At 41.7% G+C, this 27119-nt stretch overlaps 2 pseudogenes; one reads left to right on the forward strand and one right to left on the reverse strand.

Moving 5' to 3' along the window:
• The first annotated feature begins 3365 nt into the window (after window positions 1-3365).
• LOC134807684 (histone-lysine N-methyltransferase SETMAR-like) lies at window positions 3366-10485 on the forward strand (annotated as a pseudogene).
• Window positions 10486-16991: 6506 nt separating this feature from the next.
• On the reverse strand, window positions 16992-18922 carry LOC473170 (pescadillo homolog; annotated as a pseudogene).
• Window positions 18923-27119: the final 8197 nt, after the last annotated feature.

Raw genomic sequence — 27119 nt, forward strand, 5'->3', positions numbered from 1 at the left:
CGAGCTCTTTTTTCCAACACAGTGCTGGCATAATGGAGACAAAAATGGAATTGAGAGATGGTTAATAGACTACAGTGGCCCTGGGGGCAAAATAAATGGGGTGAGGGCCAACAAGAGCTTACTCAGTTTACACAATCAAAAGAAATCAAAGATGGATGATCAAAAGGCTGAACACAGCAGCCAATCCCCTTGCCCAGTCTCTAGACCTCAGATAGTTTCTGAACCTGAAATCCTGAAAGAGATGCCAGATCTCCAACAGAAGCTGAAAGCAGAGGAAAAGATCAATTTTGGTTAATGTATGAATCAGCTCAACATGTGGGTGCAAGTCAAAAATGGATCATAGCTGCATTACAGTCCCATTCAGGGATAACCTTTATGGGGATAGTAGTAAGAGGGGACTCTGTCAATGAGTGGAGATTCTAATAGCACACCTAGAGAAGCACTTTGTATGAAAATAAAAGTGGTCCAATATAAAAATAGAGAAAAACTCATGGGTAGTGGTGAATAGCTTCATTGGTTGATCAGGGACCAAGAAGAAATATTAGAAGATGTGGAACAAAATGATCTGGAGAAGAGGCATATGTAAAAACTTACAGGAGTGAGTAAAAAGAGTAAATATCCTCATTTCACATGTGAAAGCCTCCATAAAGCATCCATCAAGGAAGAAGCAATAAATAACTAAATACACAGAAGGATTTCAGCAGTTGACATTAGCTAGCTCTCTCTTCAGCCACCCAGTGCTGGCATAATGGAGTAGTTATGATGGCAAGGAAGAGGCTTTTCATGGATCCAATATCATGGACTCTTACTCACCAAGGCTGACCTAGCTACTTTTGTTGGCTAATCTCTAATGTGTCAGCAACCCCAATCAATGCTCAGTTGCTGACATAGTTCCTTCCCTTATGTAGATCAGTTACTGAGTGGTGGCAAGTTGATTACATTAGAACTCTTCCACCCTGGGAGAAGCAACTATTCATGTTGATTGGAATCATCACATATTTTTGTATATTTGTGTATGAATTTGACTTATGCAAGGTCTTTGTCATCATTAGGGTATATGGTACACCAACAAAGAATCCTATATAATACCAAGGGCTTTTTTTTTGGCAAAGGAAGTGTTGTAGTGGGCATATGGCCATAGAATCCATTGATCCTGCCACCAATCCCAGAAGTTGCCAACCTAATCAACTTATTGATTGGCTTAGTCAAAGTGGGCACCAATTTGGAGATGATACCTCATGAGAATGTGGCCCCATCCTATACGATGTGGTATCTACTCTACATCAATGATGATTTAATGTTTTGTTCACAATAGAAAGAATGCATTGGTCCAGGAACAGAAGAGTAGAAGCAGAAGGGAATTCTCTTACTGTCACTCTTAGTGACCCACTTGGGAAATTTGCATTTTCTCCCTGCACATCTCTGTGATCAGTGAGTTTACAATTTCTGGTTTTCAAGAACCAGCACTTTCACTGGAGGATATAACAAAAGTTCCATTATTAGGCAAGAATTGCCATCTGGTCACTTAGGCTTGATTATGCCAACAAACCAGTAGGCAAAAAAGGAGTCACCATTCTGCCATGGATACTTGACCCTGATCATCAGGTGGAGGTAGGGCTGCTGTTACTTTAGGGGTGAAGAAAACTGTGTATGTTTTGCACCCGCGTAATCCATGGAGCATTTCTTGGTACTCCCCTGCCAAGGGACAAGTACTACAGCAAAAGCCTAACGACAGCCTGGAGACCAGGGCTCGGATCTTTTAGGACTGAAGTTCTGAGTCATCCCACTATGTAAGCGATGGAGAGCAACAGAGGTGTTTGCAGAGAGTGAGAGGAATTTGGAAAAGGTGATAGAGGAGGGAATGATGTGAACCAGTTTCAACCACTGACACCAGCAGCAGTGTGGGGGCTGAAGTTTGTGTTTCCTTGAGGAAAGAGGCCAACCAGAATCCACAATTTGCTGTTTCAAGAATGTATTATTATATGAATCAAGTGGATCTGAGGAGTTCAAGATGTAAACTGAAGTGGCTGTGGTGCTGTGGTGTGTCACCAAGATCCTCTTTTGGGCTGAGGAACTCATCCCTAACTACTGGATATATTGATGGCTCTAGGCTCTCAACTGAGCCCCTAGTTAAGTATTTCTCTTAGCCAAAGACAGTGTCCTCACTCATATTTCCTCTCCTCCCCAAGGCCATCTGTATATAATGACTGGTCACTACGGAGGTATGACTATCTGGCCTTCTTGCCTCAACAAATCTGAAGGGCCATTTCAAATCTAAAACTTCCTCTAGGGTCATCTGTGGCCTCTGTTATCACTTCATGTGGTTTACATTCTCCCTCTGCCAAATCATACTGTCCTTATCCATGATACTAAGGAGGGCACTCGCTACTAAACCACCTGCATGCATATGTATCAAAGTCTCTGAGACTGATTGCTAGGGAACCCCACCTATGACAAAAGGGTATGTGTGAGTTGGGGCAAAGCCTAAGCTAGTGTATCAAAGAGACCTAAGCATTAAACAGCTTTCATAAGAGAGAATGCCATTTCTCTCCGATGCAACAGTCTAGATGGTTTAGGCTCACAAGCAACTCTGCTCCATGAGGTCATTCAAGAACCCAGGCTCCTTTTTCCTCATTGATCCGCTTCTTCCTTGAGTGTTACCTCATTTGATTGATTGAAGTTTTCCCATTATGTTCCCACCTATGGGGAAAGGAAAAGATCATAGGAGGAGAAAATGTCCATTGCTCTAAAGCTCACCCTTTTGGCTCACATTGGGATAACTTAGTCCTAGATATAGAGGATATTAGAAAATACAGTCTCTAACTTACGCACCTAGCCTCAACTCTGTTATTATAGAAGAAGGAGAACAGATTTTGATGAGCAGCACTTCCAGCCAAGCAGAGGAGGCTAAGGTAGAAAGCAGGACTCACTTCATGTATAAACAGTGCTACGCTAGGATGTTGAAATATTCTTCTGAAAATTGTGGGGAGCCATTGAGTAGGGCAGGAATTAAATAGTGAATCATTTATAAGACAGAATATTATTGTGAGGCCAGCCAAGCAACGATATGACTTTTTGTGTGGAAATGCTGTTTTGTCACAGTATCTTCCATAACAGATGTGATCTCTAGTTTGAAAATGGGCAATGTTTCTGATCCCTGTTTTCTCCTCACAAAGAGAAAAGATCTCAGGGAAAAAATGAATGCTGTTCCTTCCAAAAAAACTATGGATGAGTTGTTCTCAACCTTTCCTTGAAAGAAGAATTATCAGAGTAGTCTCTGCCTTCCCACTCCCCAAAATGCAGGGATAGGGCCTCAGGATGAGACTTTGTGTGTTACAAAAAGTAGAACACCATCTGGTAATATTGACTGCAATAGTAATTGTGTTTTTTGCATTGTTGGAAGTTTCCATTTGACATTGGAATACATTCTTAAATAAATGTGGTTATGTTATACATCATTTTAATGGGCATTTTTGTTATATTTTTCTTGCTAATTATTACTTGCTGTTTATTTTATGTTTATTTTAGACTATGGCAATGATGTTAGACAGAAAGCAAATTTGAGAAATTTTCTTATTTGAGTTCAAAATGGGTAGTAAATCAGTGAAGACAACTGACAACATCAACAATGCATTTAGCCCAGGAGCTGCTAAAGAATGTACAATGCAGTGGTGGTTCAAGAAGTTTTGTAAAGGAGGTTGGGCATGGTGTCTCACACCTGTAATCCCAGCAGTTTGGGAGGCTGAGGCGGGTGGATCACTTGGGGCCAGGAGTTCAAGACCAGCCTGGCCAACATGGCAAAAACCCATCTTTAATAAAAATGCAAAAATAAGCTGGGCATGATTGTGTGCCTCTGCAATCCCAGCTTCTTGGGAGTCTGAGGCAAGAGAATCATTTGAACCCAGGAGGCGGAGGTTGCAGTGAGCCAAGATCAGGCCACTGCAATCAGGCCTGGGTGACAGAGCAAGACTCTGTCTCAAAAACAAACAAACAAACAAAAGTTTTGCAAAGGAGACAAGAGCCTTGAAGATGAGTAGCATGGTGGCTGGCCATCCGAAGTTGACAACGACCATTTGAGAGCAATCATCGAAGCTGATCTTCTTTTTATTTTTTTATTATTATTACACTTTAAGTTTTAGGGTACATGTGTACAACGTGCAGGTTTGTTACATATGTATACATGTGCCATGTTGGTGTGCTGCACCCATTAACTCGTCATTTAGCATTAGGTATATCACCTAATGCTATCCCTCCCCACTCCACCCACCCCACAACAGTCCCCGGTGTGTGATGTTCCCTTTCCTGTGTCCATGTGTTCTCATTGTTTAATTCCCACCTATGAGTGAGAACAGGCGGTGTTTGGTTTTTTTGTCCTTGCAATAGTTTGCTGAGAATGATGGTTTCCAGCTTTATCCATGTCCCTACAAAGGACATGAACTCATCATTTTTTATGGCGCATAGTATTCCATGGTGTATATGTGCCACATTTTCTTAATCCAGTCTATAATTGTTGGACATTTCGGTTGGTTCCAAGTCTTTGCTATTGTGAATAGTGCCGCAATAAGCATATGTGCACATGTGTCTTTATGGCAGCATGATTTATAATCCTTTGGGTATATACCCAGTAATGGGATGGCTGGGTCAAATGGTATTTCTAGTTGTAGATCCCTGAGGAATCGCCACACCGACTTCCACAATGGTTGAACTAGTTTACAGTCCCACCAACAGTGTAAAAGTGTTCCTATTTCTCCACTTCCTCTCCAGCACCTGTTGTTTCCTGACTTTTTAATGATCGCCATTCTAATTGCTGTGAGATGGTACCTCATTGTGGTTTTGATTTGCATTTCTCTGATGGCCAGTGATGATGAGCATGTTTTCATGTGTTTCTTGGCTGCATAAATGTCGTCTTTTGAGAAGTGTCTGTTCATATCCTTTGCCCACTTTTTTGATGGGGTTGTTTGTTTTTTTCTTGTAAATTTGTTTGAGTTCATTGTAGATTCTGGATATTAGCCCTTTGTCAGATGCGTAGGTTGCGAAAATTTTCTCTCATTCTGTAGGTTGCCTGTTCACTCTGATGCTGGTTTCTTTTGCTGTGCAGAAGCTCTTTAGTTTAATTAGATCTCATTGGTCAATTTTGGCTTTTGTTGCCATTTCTTTTGGTGTTTTAGACATGAAGTCCTTGCCCATGCCTATGTCCTGAATGGTATTGCCTAGGTTTTCTTCTAGGGTTTTTATGGTTTTAGGTCTAACATTTAAGTCTTTACTCCATGTTGAATTAATTTTTGTATAAGGTGTAAGGAAGGGATCCAGTTTCAGCTTTCTACATATGGTTAGCCAGTTTTCCCCGCACCATTTATTAAATAGGGAATCCTTTCCTCATTGCTTGTTTTTGTCAGGTTTGTCAAAGATCAGATAGTTGTAGATAAGCGGCATTATTTCTGAGGGCTCTGTTCTGTTCCATTGGTCTGTATCTCTGTTTTGGTACCAGTACCATGCTGTTTTGTTTACTGTAGCCTTGTAGTATAGTTTGAAGTCAGGTAGCATGATGCCTCCAGCTTTGTTCTTTTTGCTTAGGATTGACTTGGCAATGTGGGCTCTTTTTTGGTTCCATGTGAACTTTAAAGTAGTTTTTTCCAATTCTGTGAAGAAAGTCATTGGGTCATTGGTAGCTTGATGGGGATGGCATTGAATCTATAAATTACCTTGGGCAGTATGGCCATTTTCACGATATTGATTCTTCCTATCCATGAGCATGGAATGTTCTTTCATTTGTTTGTATCCTCTTTTATTTCATTGAACAGTTGTTTGTAGTTCTCCTTGAAGAGGTCCTTCACATCCCTTGTAAGTTGGATTCCTAGGTATTCTCTTTGAAGCAATTGTGAATGGGAGTTCACTCATGATTTGGCTGTTTGTCTGTTTTTGGTATATAAGAATGCTTGTGATTTTTGCACATGGATTTTGTATCCTGAGACTTTGCTGAAGTTGCTTATCAGCTTAAGGAGATTTTGGGCTGAGACAATGGGGTTTTCTAAATATACAATCATGTCATCTGCAAACAGGGACAATTTGACTTCCTCTTTTCCTAATTGAATACCTTTTATTTCTTTATCCTGCCTGATTGCCCTGGCCAGAACTTCCAACACTATGTTGAATAGGAGTGGTGAGAGAGGGCATCCCTGTCTTGTGCCAGTTTTCAAAGGGAATGCTTCCAGTTTTTGTTCATTCAGCATGATATTGGCTGTGGGTTTGTCATAGATAGCTCTTATTATTTTGATATACATCCCATCAATACCTAATTTATTGAGAGTTTTTAGCATGAAGGGCTGTTGAATTTTGTCAAAGGCCTTTTCTGCATCTATTGAGATAATCATGTGGTTTTTGTCTTTGGTTCTGTTTATATGCTGGATTACGTTTATTGATTTGCATATGTTGAACCAGCCTTGCATCCCAGGGATGAAGCCCACTTGATCATGGTGGATAAGCTTTTTGATGTGTTGCTGGATTCGGTTTGCCAGTATTTTATTGAGGATTTTTGCATCAATGTTCATCAAGGATATTGGTCTAAAATTCTCTTTTTTTGTTGTGTCTCTGCCAGGCTTTGGTATTAGGATGATGCTGGCCTCATAAAATGAGTTAGGGAGGATTCCCTCTTTTTCTATTGATTGGAATAGTTTCAGAAGGAATGGTACCAGCTCCTCCTTGTACCTCTGGTAGAATTCGGCTGTGAATCCATCTGGTCCTGGACTTTTTTTGGTTGGTAAGCTATTAATTATTGCCTCAATTTCAGAGCCTGTTATTGGTCTATTCAGAGATTCAACTTCTTCCTGGTTTAGTCTTGGGAGAGTGTATGTGTTGAGGAATTTATCCATTTCTTCTAGATTTTCTATTTTATTTGCGTAGAGGTGTTTATAGTATTCTCTGATGGTAGTTTGTGTTTCTGTGGGATCGGTGGTGATATCCCCTTTGTCATTTTTTATTGTGTCTATTTGATTCTTCTCTCTTTTCTTCTTATTAGTCTTGCTAGAAGTCTATCAATTTTGTTGATCTTTTCAAAAAACCACCTCCTGGATTCATTGATTTTTTGAAGGGTTTTTTGTGTCTCTATTTCCTTCAGTTCTGCTCTGATCTTAGTATTTCTTGCCTTCTGCTAGCTTTTGAATGTGTTTGCTCTTGCTTCTCTAGTTCTTTTAATTGTGATGTTAGGGTGTGAATTTTAGATCTTTCCTGCTTTCTCTTGTGGGCATTTAGTACTATAAATTTCCCTCTACATACTGCTTTGAATATGTCCCAGAGATTCTGGTATGTTGTGTCTTTGTTCTTGTTGATTTCAAAGAACATCTTTATTTCTGCCTTCATTTCGTTATGTACCCAGTAGTCATTCAGGAGCAGGTTGTTCATCTTCCATGTAGTTGAGTGGTTTTGAGTGAGTTTCTTAATCCTGACTTCTAGTTTGATTGCACTGTGGTCTGACAGACAGTGTGTTATAATTTCTTTTCTTTTACATTTGCTGAGGAGTGCTTTACTTCCAAGTATGTGGTCAATTTTGGAATAGGTGTGGTTTGGTGCTGAAAAGAATGTATATTCTGTTGACTTGGGGTGGAGAGTTCTGTGGATGTCTATTAGGTCCGCTTGGTGCAGAGCTGAGTTCAATTCCTGGATATCCCTGTTAACTTTCTGTCTCGTTGCTCTGTTTAATGTTGACAGTGGGGTGTTAAATCTCCCATTCTTATTGTGTGGGAGTCTAAGTCTCTTTGTAGGTCACTAAGGACTTGCTTTATGAATCTGGCTGCTCCTGTATTTGGTGCATATATATTTAGGACAGTTAGTTCTTCTTGTTGAATTGATCCCTTTACCATTATGTGATGGCCTTCTTTGTCTCTTTTGATCTTTGTTGGTTTAAAGTCTGTTTTATCAGAGACTAGGATTGCAACTTCTGCCTTTTTTTGTTTTCCATTTGCTTGGTAGATCTTCCTCCATCCCTTTATTTTGAGCCTACGTGTGTCTCTGCATGTGAGATGGGTTTCCTGAATACAGCACACTGATGGGTCTTGACTCTTTATCCAATTTGCCAGTCTGTGCCTTTTAATTGGAGCATTTAGCCCATTTACATTTAAGGTTAGCATTGTTATGTGTGAATTTGATCCTGTCATTATGATGTTAGCTGGTTATTTTGCTCGTTAGTTGATGCAGTTTCTTCCTAGCCTCGATGGTCTTTACAATTTGGCATGTTTTGCAGTTGCTGGTAGCGGTTGTTCCTTTCCATGTTTAGTGCTTCCTTCAGGAGCTCTTTTAGGGCAGGCCTGGTGGTGACAAAATGTCTCGGCATTTGCTTGTCTGTAAAGGATTTTATTTCTCCTTCACTTATGAAGCTTAGTTTGGCTGGATATGAAATTCTGGGTTGAAAATTCTTTTAAGAATGTTGAATATTGGCCCCCACTCTCTTCTGGCTTGCAGAGTTTCTGCGGAGAGATCAGCTGTTAGTCTGATGGGCTTCCCTTTGTGGGTAACCTGACCTTTCTCTCTGGCTGCCCTTAACATTTTTTCCTTCATTTCAACTTTGGTGAATCTGACAATTATGTGTCTTGGAGTTGCTCTTCTTGAGGAGTATCTTTGTGGCGTTCTCTGTATTTCCTGAATTTGAATGTTGGCCTGCCTTGCTAGATTGGGGAAGTTCTCCTGGATAATATCCTGCAGAGTGTTTTCCAACTTGGTTCCATTCTCCCTGTCACTTTCAGGTACACCAATCAGATGTAGATTTGGTCTTTTCACATAGTCCCATATTTCTTGGAGGCTTTGTTCATTTCTTTTTATTCTTTTTTCTCTAAACTTCTCTTCACGCTTCATTTCATTCATTTCATCTTCCATCGCTGATACCCTTTCTTCCAGTTGATCGCATCGGCTACTGAGGCTTGTGCATTCATCATGTAGTTCTTGTGCTGTGGTTTTCAGCTCCATCAGGTTGTTTAAGGGCTTCTCTGCATTGGTTATTCTAGTTAGCCATTCGTCTAATTTTTTTTTCCAAGTTTTTAATTTCTTTGCCATTGGTTCAAACTTCCTCCTTTAGCTTGGAGTAGTTTGATCTTCTGAGGCCTTCCTCTCTCAACTTGTCAAAGTCATTCTCCGTCCAGCTTTGTTCCGTTGCTGATGAGGAGCTGCTTTCCTTTGGAGGAGGAGAGGCACTGTGATTTTTAGATTTTCCAGTTTTTCTGCTCTGTGTTTTCCCCATGTTTGTGATTTAATCTACGTTTGGTCTTTGATGATAGTGACGTACAGATGGGTTTTTGGTGTGGATGTCCTTTCTGTTTGTTAGTTTTCCTTCTAACAGTCAGGACCCTCAGCTGCAGGTCTGTTGGAGTTTACTGAAGATCCACTCCAGACCCTGTTTGCCTGGGTATCAGCAACAGTGGCTGCAGAACAGTGAATATTGGTGAACCGCAAATGCTGCTGCCTGATCGTTCCTCTGGAAGTTTTGTCTCAGAGGAATACCCGGCCGTGTGAGGTGTCAGTCTGCCCTTAGTGGGGGTTGCTTCCCAGTTAGGCTACTCGGGGGTCAGGAACCCACTTGAGGAGGCAGTCTGCCCTTTCTCAGATCTCAGGCTGTGTGCTGGGAGAACCACTACTCTCTTCAAAGCTGTCGAAGCTGATCTTCTTACAACTGCATGAGAAGTTGCTAAAGAACTCAACGTCAGCCATTCTACAGTCATTCAGCATTTGAAGCAAATTGGGAAGGTGAAAAAACTTGATAAATGGGTGCCTTGTGAGCTGAATGAAGATTAAAAAAAAATTCATCATTTTGAACTGTCATCTTCTCCTATTCTATGGAAAAACAATGAACCATTTCTCGATTGGATTGTGACATGCGACAAAAAGTGGATTTTATACAACAAACAGTGATGACCAGCTCAGCAGTTGGACTGAGAAGAAGCTCCAAAGCACTTGTCACAGCCAAACTTGCACCAAAAAAAAAAGGTCATGGTCACTGTTTGGTGGTCTGCTGTTGGTATCATCCACTACAGCTTTCTGAATCTTGACAAAACCATTACATCTGAGACGTATGCTCAGCAAATTGATGAGATGCACCAAAAACTGCAATGCCTGCACCTGGCATTGGTCAACAAAAAAGGCCCAATTCTTCTCCACAACAATGCCCGAACACACGTCGTACAACCAAGGCTTCAAAAGTGTAGTGAATTGGGCTATGAAGTTTTGCTTCAACCAAATTGAAGGGGCCAAACTCACTCAACCTCTCCCCCACCATCTACCACTTCTTCAAGCATCTTGACAACTTTTTGCAGAGAAAACACTTTTGCAACCAGCAGGATGCAAAAAATGCTTTCTAAGAGTTCATCCAATCCCAAAGCGTGGATTTTTATGCTGCAGAAATAAACCTATTTCTTGTTGGCAAAAATGTGTTGACTGTAATTGTTCCTATTTCAATTCAAAGTTGTATTTGAGCCTAGTTATAATGATTTAAAATTCAAGGCCTGAAACCGCAATTATTTTTGCATCAACCTAACATATGCGGGTGTGTAGAAGAAAGAGTGTTGGAGTCATTTGGGTCCAGTCAACAGACTGTGCTCAGCTCAGCCTTGGCTCTGCCTCTAGATTTATGACTTTTCTCAAATTGCTTGGCTTCTCTGGAATTTACTTCTAAATTAGGACATTTGACAAAATAATCTAGAAATTTCCCTTCAGCTTAAAAGCTTAACTTACTCTGAATAGGTCTTGAAACTGAAGTTTGGAACCAGCTAGAGTTAGAGCCCAAGAAATGTTTGTTGAATTTAATTAAATTTCTGATTTTTATTTTAGCAAAGTAAATCATTGCTTGACCCTCAGCCCACATGGGAAAACCACCCCTAACATTACAACAGCAGTAACAACAACAAACATCTACGTGAGCTTTCTACAGCCTCTGATGACTTATGTAAGTGAGTAGATGAGCTTGCTTTTTATCTGCCTGTTCCAGATGCAGATTTCACTGAATGATGATTGAAGGGAAAATTCCAAGAGAAGGCCCCTGCACAGCCCATGGCCTCCTGGAGTCTATCTCATATATCACAAAGGTGGAGAGTTAAAGAGGACACAATGGAACATCTAATGTGCTCTTTTCCTCATGGTATTTTGATGTCTATGGGAAAAGAATTATGAGGGATTGCCCATTTAAACTAGCGCACGCCAGGTCTCTCGGGGTTGGCATTCAGTTTGGGCAGTGAAGCACATTCTCAGTTTCATGCAGCTGGCTTGGGAGTGGCAGACACATTTCCACTATTCTGTGCCTGGTTCAGAGAGGAAGATCACTGGTTACTGTCTGTGACTGCAGTAGCTTAGGGAGCCAATGAAGACGGGGTGAGGGGCTGAGGCAGAATGCAATTCAGTGAGCTGAAAATTCACCAGAACACTAAGGCTCATATTCGAAAAAAAAGAACCACGTGCAACCACTTCTGACTCCTGCAACCACTTCTGACCCTGACCTTTCATTTTCTAGATCTTAAAAAAATAAAGTGGCACCTGCGGGATGCTCAGTCTTGGTGACTTTAATAAACCCAAGCTGTCGGCTGAAGGGCAAGAATCATATATTTGTGATTAGAAGCAATGAGCAGCAAGGCTTGTACACAAACTGGCAATACTTTGATGGCAAATCCTTCCTTTTCAGATATTTTTGAAAGGCTAATTTACTTATAAATTTTAATTTCCCCCAGATTAGTGGTCATGTCAGCACTTAAAATGCTGGCAGGGGGATAAATCAGTATCATGTTTGTCTTTAAAATGGGAGACATAGGACACCTGGCCTCTGTTAATACAGGGACACTGTACAAGAGTAAACTACGGTACAATACAGTTCTTATTCTGAATTGGAATCCATCTGTACTCTACAGTGGGAAGACAAAAGGGGATTGTTAGCACTTAAGGCACCTTGACACAGTTGTACCGTTTGACTCTTTTATTAATTGCCCCATCTGCTAAGTGAGAGCTCTCTGACACAGGTTGGCGCAGAACTCTTAAAGCCCTTAGTCTGCTTCCTATTGGTTCCACATGTGTTTGTATTTGTTCTCAGTAGGCAGAGATTCCAGAGAGAAAATGAACCGCTGCAGATCGATTGCAGTATCAGTCATGCAGAAGACATGGTGAAGTGTGCCATTTGATTTTGATCTAGTTTTAACCCTTGGGAGATGGTTGCCCTGGTTCCCTTGGCTTTTGTTTGCCTGGGTTTTTGTTTGAAGCCTCAGATGCTAATAGTGGGACAGAAAAGGCAGTACAATGCCCTCCTTTTAGGAAATGCAGCATTTCTCCTTTAAGTCATCTAGTCCTCAAAAATCTTTTCTCTCTATCTCGGACAGAGCAATAGAAAAACCAGAAAGCATTAATGTGGGGGAGGTGTATGTGTGTATGTGTGTGTGTGTGTGTGTGTGCACGCACACGCATGCACGCATGCCTGTGTGTGTGTGTGTGTTATTGCTGCTGTGAAAAGATATGCTCTGTTTATGTAGCTATTGATAATTCCCAACAAAAGTACATTGACAGTGCAGGCAGTCTGGGCCTAAAATGACAAAAGACAGACCAACCAAACTCAAGAGTTTACTTAGGCAATCATTCTCCCTGGTATGATTTGTCTTTGTCTTTTCCTTTTTATTTTGTTTTAAGGACATTCAGTGAGATTGAGCTAAGGATGTGGTGTCTATTTAAGCCTCAGTTTTGCAATTTCCGCATTTAGCCTGGATTATGTTACAGCCAACGCATGCTGGGATATTTTTCTATGTACAATTGGGAGATAAAAGAGAGAAACAGGAAAGGCGTGGCGTCTCCTCACAAAGTTCCTTTATCATGGACTCTGGGGCTAGGGGTTGCATGGTTTTGTGTGTGTGTGTGTGTGTGTGTGTGTGTGTGTGTGTCTGAGAGAGAGAGAGAGAGAGACAGAGAGACTGAGTGACAGAGAGATAGAGTGACAGAGATAGTGAGAGAAGTAGGAAAAGATTAAAAGTCTTGGGCCACCAAACAAAGCTCTTGCCTCTTGATGATGTCCTTTATCTTCTCACTAAGGATATCTGAGTTCTCTGTTCTGTTTTCTGAAACTCCAGGAACCTAAAACTGGAGATGATGGGGACAGGGCTGAGGCCTGGTCTCACCATACAGTGGAGAGCCTAAGGTTCAGGAATTACTTAGTACAATGTTTTTGTCAGCTCCTGAAATCGCATTTTCTGCCACATGTCCATCTTTAAGGCTCCACATCCTGCTCTGCTGATACAAGTAAGCCTGTCTCTCTCTTGCCTGTAAAGGAACACTGATTCCCTTGGGACTGTTGGTATTGGGGGCAATAGAAAACATAGTCCAATTGGCTTCCATAAAATGTGTTTTATGAGTTCACATAAATGTGTGGGGTAGGGGTGGAGCTGACTTTGGACATGGCTGAATTCAGTGACTCCAAATTTTCTCTGCTCTTCTAAGTCTGGCTTCATTCTGAGGCTCCATATGGTGGCATGATGGCTGAATTAATCCCCTCCAATTTCATGTCCTGGTGGAAAGAGAACCTGTGTTTCTCCTAGTAGCTCAAGAAAATGCCTCAGTGGGTCTGGCTTAGATTGATTTACATGCACAACAATGAGTCAATCCCTGTGGCCAGGGGAATGAAATACTCTGTCCAGGACTAAAAGCATCCTATTCCTAAAACTGGGGTAGAAGTCAGTCTGAAGTTCATGGGTTAACGTTTGGGAGAAGGTTGTTTCTAAGAGAAAAGTCTGGGTGCTGTTATTAAAAGGAAGAGGGAGCAGAGGCTGGCCATCCAAAGAACAGTCCAAAAATTATCCACTGCAAGAGTCTTATAAGCTCAAAAGAAACAAAGTAACCTGGTCTGTTCCATAAAGTCTCTCTCTCTCTTTCTGTGTGTGTGTGTGTGTGTGTCTGTGTGTATGTGCGTGTATGTGTGTGTATTGGCAAGGACACTGATTAAACACACTGCCTTCAGGGTCAGATATCCTGGGATCGTATCCTAATTCTCAAAGTTACTAACTTTTTGAATTTTTTATAAGTTCCTTAAAATTTTGGATTGATTTATATTTATGCTATAACGATTTAAGGTAGGGTTAACTCAGCATAATATCTAAAGAAACAAGCAATTTATTAATAATCTCATTTGTTTTTTCTTGCCTACTCCTGCCATACATAAAAATAACATTTCATGATAATTAAACACTTGCTTATAAACAATTGATGTTTTAAACATTAACTCTTATACAACTCTCAAGATACTAGCTGTCAGCATCAGGTAGTATCTTGAGAGTTGTACAAAATTTTACTTTCCTAAGTTACCCTCTGTGTTCCAGAAGGATGAACTGCTTTTTCTTACTGATATATATTCTCTACTGTCACAGACTCTTCCTGGGAGAATAAGTTTTGCTTAAGTGTACCCAGAATGACTGTGTCTCTATGAAGGATGAGATGACTTGTCTTTTCAGTGAAAACATCTTTTGCTGCATTGAGCTTGTGCCCCACTGCAGGAATCTATTAGTCCACAAAACTTTCACCTTCCCACAAATGTTTCAACAGCTGGGATGCAAAGTCTCACTCAGAGACAAATGTGCACACCACATTTACAGTCTGAAATTCAATCTTCTAGCATCACTTGATTAGAATGAACATTAAGTGCATTGTAATTCTTTTCATTTAAATAGCAGCCAGTAAATTTATACCATAACCCATCCCCTATCCCAATAGCATGTTCAAAAAGTTTTAGTTAATGTCATTTTAACCAGTTGACGTCTAAATATTTACTAAATTTTTCAGGTGCTCAGGGCATGTAGAGTACCCCAGTATTTACAAGGCTGTGCAAGTATACACACACACACACACACACACACACACACACACAGCAAGTCATACTTTCTTTGTGGTAATTAGGAATATGTTTCTGATTATTTTCTTTAAAAAGTATTTCAAGGACAGGCGCAGTGGCTCACGTCTGCAATCCCAGCACTTTGGGAGGCCGAGGTGGGCAGATCACAAGGTCAGGAGATTGAGATCATCCTCGCTAACATGGTGAAACCCTGTCTCCACTAAAAATACAAAAAAATTAGCCGGGCGCGGTGGCGGGCACCTGTAGTCCCAGCTGCTCAGGAGGTTGAGGCAGGAGAATGGCGTGAACCCAGGAGGCAGAGGTTGCAGTGAGCCGAGATTGTGCCACTGCACTCCAGCCTGGGCGACGGAGTCAGACTCCGTCTAATAAAAAAAAAAAAAAAAGTATTTCAATAGGATTCCCTCTACCTCAAGTACCATCTCCTCTGAGAGCTCATCTCTCTTAATCAATTTGCACAGTGCTTAGCATGTAGTTAAAGCTCAATAAATGTGAGCTCTGTTCAACTGATTATAGTTATTATGTGACTTTAATTATCAAACAGTACTGTTGATAATGTTAATTCTACTGGGCTCCTTAGTTTTCTAAACTGGGAACCATTATATGTGGATCTCACCCATATTTGATTAAACCACTCAGGCTATCTCACTGACCTAAAGGGATTGAACACATTATCTGCAGTAAGTTCATCTCTTTTGTGGATGTTTACAAACCTCTTTTCCTGAAAGTTCTATATACTCCAGCTAGCCTACCTTCTAATGAAATATGTATCCTTAGAAATGAACATTGCTCCCTCCAAACTCCTGCTGAGGACACTTCTGCTTTGCCCAAGTTGCTCTTTTCCTCTTTTTACAGTGAATGTATCATTGTCTAACATATCATATCATTTACTTTACTGATTATATTTATTCTTCTTTTATTGGCCTCTCCCTGGCAGAATCTAAGTTCCATGAAGGCAGAAGTTTTGTGTCTTTTGTTTGTTGACTGATGTATACCAGGCATCTTGAGCACCATTTCTTTCTATCCCAAATGACACTTTTTCATTGTACAGGTTTCAGTTGTACAGGTTTATAGTGTTTCTGGGATAAGAGCAACTTTACTCCAAGTAAGAGAAGGATTGGAGTGTTGATATTGGCCAACCTTTTTTTTTATGGCCATTCTACTCATACTATGAATTTCTTCCTACTTGGCTGCATTTTGGAATGGGCAACTAGTGTGACTTGGTACTCATGGGGTTCAAACTACAGAATGAGAAGACTGCATAAATTCCCATGATTCAAAGACTCCCTGATGTGTTGGTTGGCTAAGGGGAGGAGTGGGAACTGAATACATAAAAGAGAAAATACTATAGTGTTTTGAATTATCCAGGCTAAAAAGTTCTCTCATTTTTGGACATCATCTTTGTCTCCTGTACCTGGGGAGAACCAAATCCTCTGATGCTTCCTTCCTAGAATTTTCCTGCACCAATTACCAATTTATCTGCTGAGTTGAATGTGACAAAAACTCCAAAATTATGGTAGTTTCATCAAGATAATATTATAGTTCACTTTTTCACAAAAATAATGCAAAGGTAGAAGGATCGGCATGGTGGCACCATGGGGTCATCAGGGATGCAGGCATCTTTCAACACTACTGTATCTAATGTGTGGTTCTTATCTTCCTGATCCAGGATGGTGGCAGAGGATGTGCCTTTATATCTATATTTCAGGCTAGAAGTGCTATTAAAGTACAAGGAAATGAGGCAAAAATGCTCCTGTCTAACACTGTTGCTATGATTTAATTGCCAGAACTTAGTCTGATGGCTATTGCTATCTACAAGGGAGGTCTGGAAATGTAACTTTTATTCCTGATGGCCCATGTCATCAGAAAATGTTGAGGTTTTTTTCTTTTTCTTTTTTGGCACAAAATCCAGTCATCTAATAACAAATGCTCCCCCCACCCTCACCCCATCACAGCACCCTGAGAATCATGGGTCCAACTGTGTGGCAGGGGGCTGTGGAAAGCCAGGGTGAATGGGGGCAGCAGGTAAGGGGTTGGGTGGGCCCCTGCACCTCCTGTCACTGGCTCCTGGGAGCACAGAATCAGGCTGGGCACAGAGGCCTCTTCTTTGCCTAGGCACCGGCAGGGCAGCTCCATCCAAGAGAGGCCAGGGCTGCCCACCGGCCCAGTCAGAGAGCATGAGGGGTCAGGGCTGGCTGGAGAAAGGAGGAGGAGAGAAGCGACTATGTCCATCACACTTAGGTCCTCTGGCCTGCTTCTGCCACGTCCAGCTGCCAGGAGCTGGCCTCAGCCCTGTGAGGGGCCACCGGCACTCACTCCAGCCTTGCCTTCTTGGCCTTCTTCTCAGATCTCACCGCCTCATCTTGGGCTTTCCGCTTCTCCGCCAGCTTTTTGGCCTCTCAGATTTTTCGCCTCTTGCCAAACATGATCTTCTGGTACAGGTACTTCTCCCACTTCTTCATCATCATAATGGCCAGGTGCTTGGCCTCGCTCTCCTCCTCTTGGGCTAGTCACTGCTCATCCTCCACCTTCAAGGTGCCTGTCTTCCCCTTCATTCTCTGCTCCTCCAGGGCTGCCAGCTGGGCCTCTTCCTCCTTTTTTGAACCAGCCTCTGCATCTTTCTCCTCCTCCTCCTCTTCATTTTCTCCCCCTTCATCACCATCATTTTCATTGTTGTCGTCCTCTTTCTCCTCTTCTTCTGATGCATTCAGGATTCCTGGGTCCTCTGCCTGCTGCAGAGCCCGCAGCCTCAGTTTTTCAGGTGGGATGTAATCTCCTTCCTTCTTGGTCACAAAAGGTGAAAGGTGTGGGGGCAGCTGCACCCCAGGGAAGTACTCTGCCATGAGGAGGAGAAGCCTAGCGTTCACCGAGTCAATCACCCACTGGGGCTGCATGTAGCACCTGCCAATGATGGAGGTCTGCTGCCCAGGCCAGTCGACAATCTGGTGGGTGATGCGGGAGTCCGTGATGTCATAGGTGGCCCTGATGCACAAAGACTTGTCCCAGGACACTTCCCCCCAAAAACTGATGACGAAGGCCAGGGCTTCACAGGGCACCCCTTGGTTCAGGAAGAACTTTAGGCCCTCAGAAAGCTTCTTGTGCTTCTCCTGCCCCTCCAGCTCCTTCCTGCGGTCTTCCTCCTGTGCTGACATCTCCCCATTGGCAGGAAACTCATCCACCTCGGGCTCCTCCTCTGTGGCAGGCACCACCACGTGGGCCAGGCTGGCAGTGAGGGCAGCCATTTTCTCCATGGAGCTCTCAGAGTCCAACGCATGGGTGCCCTCACTGGCCTTTGCCTCTTCTTGGGCCTGACCCTCGAGCTTCAGTGGGTAGTGGAGGTTGAGCCACTGGTAGAGGTGGAAGTTGATGAAGCCCAGCAGGGTGCTGTAGAACTCGGTGAAGGTGGCCATGACCCTGTAGTCCATGTCTGTTGGGTGGTCATGGGAGAAGGCGTAAGTGGTGATTCACATGATGGGCTGTCCCAGGACCTTGACCTGGTAGTAAATGCCTTTGATGGACAGGAAGACCTTGTGGCAGGGCACTAGCAGCAATGATGTAGTGCATGAACTCCATGGTGAATGGTCTGCACATGGCCCTTGCCAGTCCGTGGGAAGGTGGAAAAGAGGAAGCACATGGAGAGGGCGTTGTCCAGGTCTCGCAGGGCATCAGTGAACGTAGGGTACCATTCCTTGATGATGTGGTCAAGTTTGTAGTTGGGCTTATTTTCCTTTAGATGCTCTACAGTGTTTCCACTTGCTCTTCCCATAGGCCTTCAGGAGCTTCCGGATTAACACCTTGTATTCCCAGAACTTGTTGACGATGGGTTCATGGAGGAGAAACCTGATGTCTTTGATAAGGTAAAAAGTTTGGGCTGCTGTAGAACGTTTGTTAACCTTCTTCTTGTGTTTGGGTTCATGGGGATAAATGCCCTTCAGAATGCACAACTGCCTAAAGTCAGCCAGGCTCAGCTGGAGCTTCTTCTGGGCTTTATTCTGGGTGATGTAGTTGGTGGCTGAGCCTCGTTCATAATTCTTCTTCCCAAGGCCTCCCATGGCTCCATGTTGAGGAGCCGACTAGAGCTGCACGGACAGACAGCGCCACTTCTTCCTGACGAGGTTTTTATTACTAACAAAGAGAGAGAGAAATTAGTAGGCGGGAAAGTTGCCTTCTCAATTCAAACCACCTTTATGATACTCAGTAACTAAAACCCAAGTTGTTATAATTACTAAGTACCTCAACTTTCTTCTCTGCAAGTTTAGGATGCCAACTTCATTGTTCAGAATAGTATTCTCTTCATTTCTTTCTGTAGCTCAAATACTTTAAATAGCTCCCAATTAATAACTGGAAAATTTTCAATTTCACTAGTGGTGTCATATGATAGAAAGAATCAAGCTTAGAAAGAAACTACCATCAGAGTGAACAGGCAACCTACAGAATGTGAGAAAATTTTTGCAACCTAGTCATCTGACAAAGGGCTAATATCCAAAATCTACAATGAACTCAAACAGATTTACAAGAAAAAAACAACCCCATCAAAAAGTGGGCAAAGGATATGAACAGGCACTTCTCAAAAGAAGACATTTATGCAGCTAAAAAACACATGAAAAAATGCTCATCATCACTGGCCATCAGAGAAATGCAAATCAAAACCACAGTGAGATACCATCTCACACCAGTTAGAATGGCGATCATTAAAAAGTCAGGAAACAACAGGTGCTGGAGAGGAAGTGGAGAAATAGGAACACTTTTACACTGTTGGTGGGACTGTAAACTAGTTCAACCATTGTGGAAGTCGGTGTGGAGATTCCTCAGGGATCTAGAACAGAAATACCATTTGACCCAGCCATCCCATTACTAGGTGTATACCCAAAGGATTATAAATCATGCTGCTATAAAGACACATGCACACGTATGTTTATTGCAGCACTATTCACAATAGCAAAGACTTGGAACCAACCCAAATATCCAACAACGATAGATTGGATTAAGAAAATGTGGCACATATACACCATGGAATACTATGCAGCCATAAGAAATGAAGAGTTCATGTCCTTTGTAGGGACATGGATGAAGCTGGAAACCATCATTCTCAGCAAACTATCTCAAGGACAAAAACCAAACACCGCATGTTCTCACTCATAGGTGGGAATTGAACAATGAAAACACATGGACACAGGAAGGGGAACATCACACACTGGGGACTGTTGTGGGGTGGGTGGAGGGGGGAGGGATAGCATTAGGAGATATACCTAATGCTAAATGACGAGTTAATGGGTGCAGCACACCAACATGGCACATGTATACATATGTAACAAACCTGCACATTGTGCACATGTACCCTAAACTTTAAAGTATAATAATAAAAAAAAAGTCAGGAAACAACAGGTGCTGGAGAGGATGTGGAGAAATAGGAACACTTTTACACTGTTGGTGGGACTGTAAACTAGTTCAACTATTGTGGAAGTCAGTGTGGCGATTCCTCAGGTATCTAGAACTAGAAATACCATTTGACCCAGCCATCCCATTACTGGGGATATACCCAAAGGATTATAAATCATGCTGCTATAAAAAAAAAAAGAGAAATACCTGAAAATAAGAATGATGACTTCTCATGATCCTGGGTGTTGGCTGGGTGTTTCCTCTGCCAGTCTCACTCAGTCTTACTGATGCAGCTGCAGTTAGCTGGAGGGATGGTCAACTGGAAAATCCCAGATGGATGTAAGTGCCACTCATCTCTGGCAGTATCTCCTGGCTCTTGGTTGTAGCACTGAGGTTCTCCTTCATGTGGCCTCTCATCCTCCAGGAGTCTAGGCCAGCTGCTTTGTGCTCACAGGGCTGCTGCATTCCCAGTTGACAAAAACCTATGTTGCAAGGTGTCTTAGGTCCTAGCCTTGGCAACCATGCTACTCCTGACACATTTCTATCACAAGTCCAGTCCTGAGTCAAGGGTTGGAGACATAGTCTACATTTCTGTTTGGGATAAGAGGCAAAGCATATTGAAAAGGGGAATGCTTTCTAGGACAGGAAATTGTGACCATTTTTTGGTAATTCACACTGGTAGCTACAGGATTTTGGACAAACCACTTAGCATGGCTGAAATATCAATTTCCTCATCTGGAAAATAGGGATGGTAATTACCCTGAGAGTATTTCAGAAATAGATGATGTCAGGCTTATAAAGTGCCTAGAGTAAAATGATATTTAGTCAATATTAATTCTACCCTATTCAAGGTTCTCCCAGATCCTGCCATACATCATCCTGACTCTGTGTGGACCCTGCACTCCAGCTAATCTCTTCATAGTCCTCTGAAGCTACCACTGAGGTTCCCACTTAGTGCTTCTGCCATTCTCTTTAACTGAAATGTTTTTCCTTCCCTTCTTAGTCTAAAAAACTTTATCCATACTTTAGCATATGACGTCATTTCCTTAATCAATCTTTGCCTCCTCTGGTCACCATGATTTCTTTGTTGTCTAGATTCTAGCAGCCCTTGTAACTTATGCCACAATCTCGCTCTTTGATTATATGGGTTCCTGTGACTTTTGCATTGCCTCATGGGGTTATTTACATATTAATACTCTTTACCATTTTGACTGTGTGGCACCAACTATACTGTGAACTTCTAAAGAATGGCGAATGTAAAGAAGAATGGTGAAACAGAAAGAGACTTGAAGGATTAGTCATATGACCCCAGTTTAATCTTTAATGCTTACTAGCTGAATAAACGTGAGCCAATCACTTAACTTTTCTGAACTTTAGTTCCAGAATCATTAAAATGATAAAATTTGGAGCCTGCTTAATGTTGTTGCAAGGATCAGGTAAGGGCACAGATAGAAAAGTTTGAGTGCTGTAAAGTATCACATATATATATTTGGCCTGTGGTGGTATGTTTAATGAAAAATCATTGCATAAATATTAAATATAATAAATATAAAACACAGGAAACTAGATTTATTGAGTTTATTGGTACAGGAACGTAGATGTTCTTTTAATTTACAGCCCCTTCCCTCCCCAAGGAAACAGAATACCACAGTTTTGGCCTCATCAATTTAATGGGTTCAAGTTGAATGACTCCATCATGTCCAATTATAATTCCAGTTCTCATTATAGTCTAGCAAGAGAGAAAACCTAAGTGGAGGTCAAATATTATTCTAAAATCTTTCTGCTGCAAAGTTTCTTTTAGAGAAAATATTCTGGAGAAGCCTAAATTTTGGTCAACTGTTTCATAAGTTGGGTGTTAGTGTGGTTACAGTTGAGTTAACTTAAATACAACAGGAGAAACTTTGTTTTATATACAGCACTACATGAAGGCCTCTCATCATGGTTCAAATACTTTAAATCCATTGGATTAGAGTGATGTTAGACTTGCAAGAATGTAACTTGTCTAGCTTCTGTGCAAAACTGTATATGCAGACCCTCAAGAGTTGCCCATGTATATTAGTTTGAAGTATTTCCAGGGATAAAGAGCTATGAATTTCAGTATCTATCACATTTATGTTCGAGAAGGTTGTTTTACTGTTGAACAACAAACTCATGGCAATTTGATATATGTTTGTCTTATTTTGTCCTAAATGGAGGTGGTGAACAGCTGGTCAATATCATTTTTATGACAATTTGAATTTGTTGATAAATTGTCCCTCAATTCTTCTTTCATCCCAGCTTTCTTAACCTTTCAAGAGAGGTCCTGTTTTACTTTCTCAAAATCATTTTTATTATTATTTTCAGGGCTCAGAGCATTCAGGCCTCAAACCAGACAGAAATCTCAAGTGACACTCAGTGTTCATAATGACATTGCTTCTTGTTTTTCTTTTGTAATACTGATTGTAATGTGTCTTAGCATTAACTAATTTATTGTTGATTGAAATTCATTTCATGGACTGTAGCATATCATTCTCTTTAAAAAATGGCTCCATGATGTCTTTCTTTACTTATTTTAGAAGTAATACATGTTCCTTGTTTCATATAGGCATGTATAAGTAAGTACACAAGAGAGAAGTAAAATTGCACACAATCCCTCTATTCACGGATAGCCCCCATTGAAGTTTTGGCTTCACAGTCTTCAGGGCTGAACAGACTAGCTTTTTCTTCTCCTCTGGCAGGGATATCCTCTTTGAGCCATGGTCTTCTGTCCCGTAAGACTTTCTGTAATCTGAGTTAGACAGCCATGGCTCTTTGAAGGGTGGACTGACAAGGAATCATGAATTATTAAGAACAAAAAGAGGCTGGCCGTGGTGGCTCACACCTGTAATCCCAGCACTTTGCAACACTTTGGGAGGCTGAGCGGGGCAGATTGCTGGAACCCAGGAGTTCCAGACCAGCCTGGGCAACATGGCGAAACCCTGTCTCTACTGGAAATAGAAACATTAGCAGGGCATGGTGGCGCGCTGTAGCTCCAGCTGCTCAGGAGGCTGAGATGGGATGATCACTTGAACCCGGGAGGTGGAGGTTGCAGTGAGCCAAGATCATACCACTGCACTTTAGCCTGGGCCACAGAGTGAGACCCTGTCTCAAACAAAACAAACCAAAGAGTAATAAATTAGCCAGGCATGGTGGTGCATGCCTGTAGTCTCAGCTACTTAGGAGGCTGAAGTGGGAGGATCTCTTGGTCCAGGAGTTCCAGGCTGCAGTGAGCTGTGATTGCACCACTGCACTTCAGCGTGGGGGACAGAGAAAGACTCTGTCTCTAAAAAAAAAAAAAAAAAAAAAAAAAGAAGATATTCTGCAAATGTGTTGGAAAACTAATATTGTCTCTACTGAGGATCACCTAAGTAATTAGGATGTATGTATACACATATGTATATACATCATATGCAATTCTTAGAAATGTGTCTGGGGCCACAGTAGGAGCTGAATACATGTTAACTGTTATTATTCCAGTTGCACTAGCTATCCTTTTTTTTTTTTATTGCTATCATTGTTGTGTTTGTCATCATCATCACTAAATGCATCCTGTAGGCTGGACCTAGTTGAAGACCCTGGTTCATTATAGTGTCTCATTTCTCCCCAGGACCTCATGGTTTGGTAGGAGTGACAGACACATAATTTTATAAATTGCAGTCTTCAGCATATCTAAAACAAAACAAAATGAAAAACCCAAATAAATAACCCTATAAGCTCCTTAGCTTCCCTTAAATGCCAACTTCCAGGCTCAGCTAATTAGAATATATTGTTTTTTTCTCTACAATGCTTTAGCCATTTTTTACCTTCCTATAATTTATCCATTTCACATCTCATTATCTCACTCGTTATCTCATCACTCTTGAACTCTTTCATAAAAGAGAAGGTAAAGGAGTTCTTCAGGTCCTTATGTTTTAAATGTTATCTGTCATTAGCTTTTCTACTCACTCATTTAGAAAGAAGGTGCTTGCCTTGTTTACCTACTTTTGATGGTTATAATTAAGAAATGGTCCCATAACTCTTATGGAATTTTTATTGTATAATTTTTTTAATATGACATCAAAGCCAATAGTCAATCTTGTCAAAGCAGTAAAAAAAAAAAATCAAGCTTACTTTCAACTTTAAATCACAATGTTCATTGTCATTTTTGATATGGCAGCCCCCAGATTTCCTTCTTGTGACTTGTTAGATCCCTTTTGAGAATTTTCTTCAATTTAAACCATTTCAATTCTTATAGACCTTTAAATGTTTCTACAGATTGATGGAAATGTGGCATGGTCTACTCTCTATCCTTCCTCCAATTCAATTGTGTCAGCTATTACATTGTGCAAATTAGAAAAGTTCATTAATTGAGGAGAGGTCTTTATCCTAAGGGAAGCAGCTGAAGAAGCGAAATGAAATCCACATCTCTTTTCCTCTCCCTTACTCTCTCTTTCCTTTGGTGTTTGTGTGTATCTGTATGTGAATAAATAAAAGGTGGCTGATTCAAGGAATTGAGATAGGAAATTTTAGGCTGGGTGAGCAGAGAGTAGATGACACTTAAATGTATTTAATTCACTTTATATTATTAATTATGTGTATACACATACATTTAACGTCCTTTTTGGTGTCCCCCAATCTATAGCAGCTAATATCTAGACCTCATTTTGGAAATGAGAAAATGTGGCTGGAAGAAAATGATTCACTTGCCCGGGTCACACAGCTACCAAGTGGAAGACTCAAAGTCAAAACAACATTTGTCATACTCTAAAGCATGTACTGTCTTCACTACAGAAGGGCCTTTCTCCAGGAAGCAAAGCCCAGATCTTACAGAGGGTCCCATTGCTTGCATTTCCTAGTGTGGGGGCTTATGCATAGAAGGTGTTAAGAAAATGTGTATGGAATTGCTTTGAAGAAAGAATAGGGGGAAAATGTTTTAAAAGATATTCCTTGATGAAGAGTCCTGGGACTTGAGAAATCCAATACCAGGGGTGGGAAAGTCCAAGGCAATTACTTCTGCAAGTGTTAAAAACCTGTTGTGTGTTTTCTTTCTCTGCCGAAGGAGAAGGTTGTTTACATTATGGGAGATTGTTCTGGTCTGTACCAAAGAGCTTGTTAAGGGTGACAGACAGGTTTGTTGCACGAATGTGCACTCCAAATTAGATGAATGGTGAAATTATGAAGCAATCAAACGGCAAAGCTTTTAGCAGACTACAGTACATTGCCCTTTTTTGCTACCCCTAGGCCTGTTAGCATAAAAGAGGCCATAAAGATAAAGTGCACAATATTATTCAAGTCTCAGAGTTCAACAAACATGGACAACTGGCATTTTATGGCAAGTGTAGTCAGGATTGCTTAAAACCACTTGTCTCCCCAACACACTGAGTTAGCCCCGCTTCCTTTTCTCTTTGCCAGGACGATATTAGACAGACTAGGGCAAGTCAAAAAGAGCGAGAAATGCTGGGCGTGGTGACTCATGCCTGTAATCCCAGCACTTTGGGAGGCCTAGGCGGCCGTATCACCTGAGGTCAGGAGTTCGAGACCAGCCTGGCCAACATGGTGAAACCCTGTCTCTACTAAAACTACAAAAATCAGCCAGGTGTGGTGGTGGGCGCCTATAATCCCAGCTACTCAGAAGGCTGAGGCAGGAGAATCACTTGAACCCAGGAGGCGGAGGTTGCAGTGAACTGAGATCATGCCACTGCACTCCAGCTTGGGTGACAGTGAGACTGTCTCAAACAAACAAACAAACAGAAAACAAAAACAAACAAGAGACCGAAACAAAAAGAAAGCGCGAGAAACAAGAACTCCTCTCCTCCCTTTCTTCACAACCCTTGGGGGGAGGGAAAGAGGTGTGCAGAAAAAACTTCACCCTAGCATGAAGAAGTGAGTGACAGAAAAGGTTTTTTAAGTCAGTCAGATTGGAGAGGCTTGTTATCCTGGGAGAAGTTGGAACTTCAAATGAAGAAAAAGAAGAAGGGGAGTGGCTCGTGCCCAAGTCTAATGTGGTCGCTGGGAAGGAGAATGGCTTCTCTGCACCGGGAAAGGGAAAGGAAAATGCCTCCTCTCACTATGCTGGTGGCTGCACATTACGGGGAGGACAGGTGGAGGGGAGGCTATTAGCACCAGAAGGAGACCTGAGGAGTCGTTGATCCAAACCTCCCATTTTAGGGATAAGATGTACAAGGTCCAGAGATGGCAAGTGACTTGCCTGAGACTGCCCAGCTATTTTATATTCAGTTCTGTGCTGTTCTCACCACGAGCATTTTGAGTGAAGGTGGGAGGATAATTGATATGTACATAAACGTACGTATTTCTTAGTGGGGTACAGCTGAGGAGCCCAATATGTGAAAGAGAAAAACGCAAAGCTGCTCTAGTTGAAGGTGGGAGTAGAGGTGGGTAGGAGTGTCCTGGAATCCCACCACCTCAGTCTCTCTTTGCCCCAATGGGTCCTGGAAGGTAGGCTCTAGAAGCCCCAGGGATCTAGGGAAAACTTAAGCACCAGAATATTTGATGGATTTTTTTTTTCTTTTTCTGCCAATCCACTAAAAGTTTTTTTTTTTTTCTTGGAATCTTCTCATCTTACCTAATGCAAACACTCTTCTTGTTATGAATGCTGCCTGAGCAGGGGCTAGTGCCACATTTAGAGAGAGGCAGCCATTGCTGACCTCGATCTGATCTTATTCTGACCTAGGAGGCATAGACACAGAGACTCTAAGAGGGGAAGTAGCGTCTAGAATGTGGCAGAGATGGGACACCATGCCGAATCTGTCTGATCCAGAGCCCATGCTTGTCTCTTCACATTTATGCTGTATCTCCAGAACACAGGATTGGTCCACAGTATTAAAAGTTGACTGTGCTGTGTCTTTGGACATTTTTCCCCTTAAGGGAAAATGATGAC

The sequence above is a fragment of the Pan troglodytes genome, chromosome 11 (assembly GCF_028858775.2).
Source record: "Pan troglodytes isolate AG18354 chromosome 11, NHGRI_mPanTro3-v2.0_pri, whole genome shotgun sequence".
In the NCBI taxonomy this organism is placed as follows: domain Eukaryota; kingdom Metazoa; phylum Chordata; class Mammalia; order Primates; family Hominidae; genus Pan; species Pan troglodytes.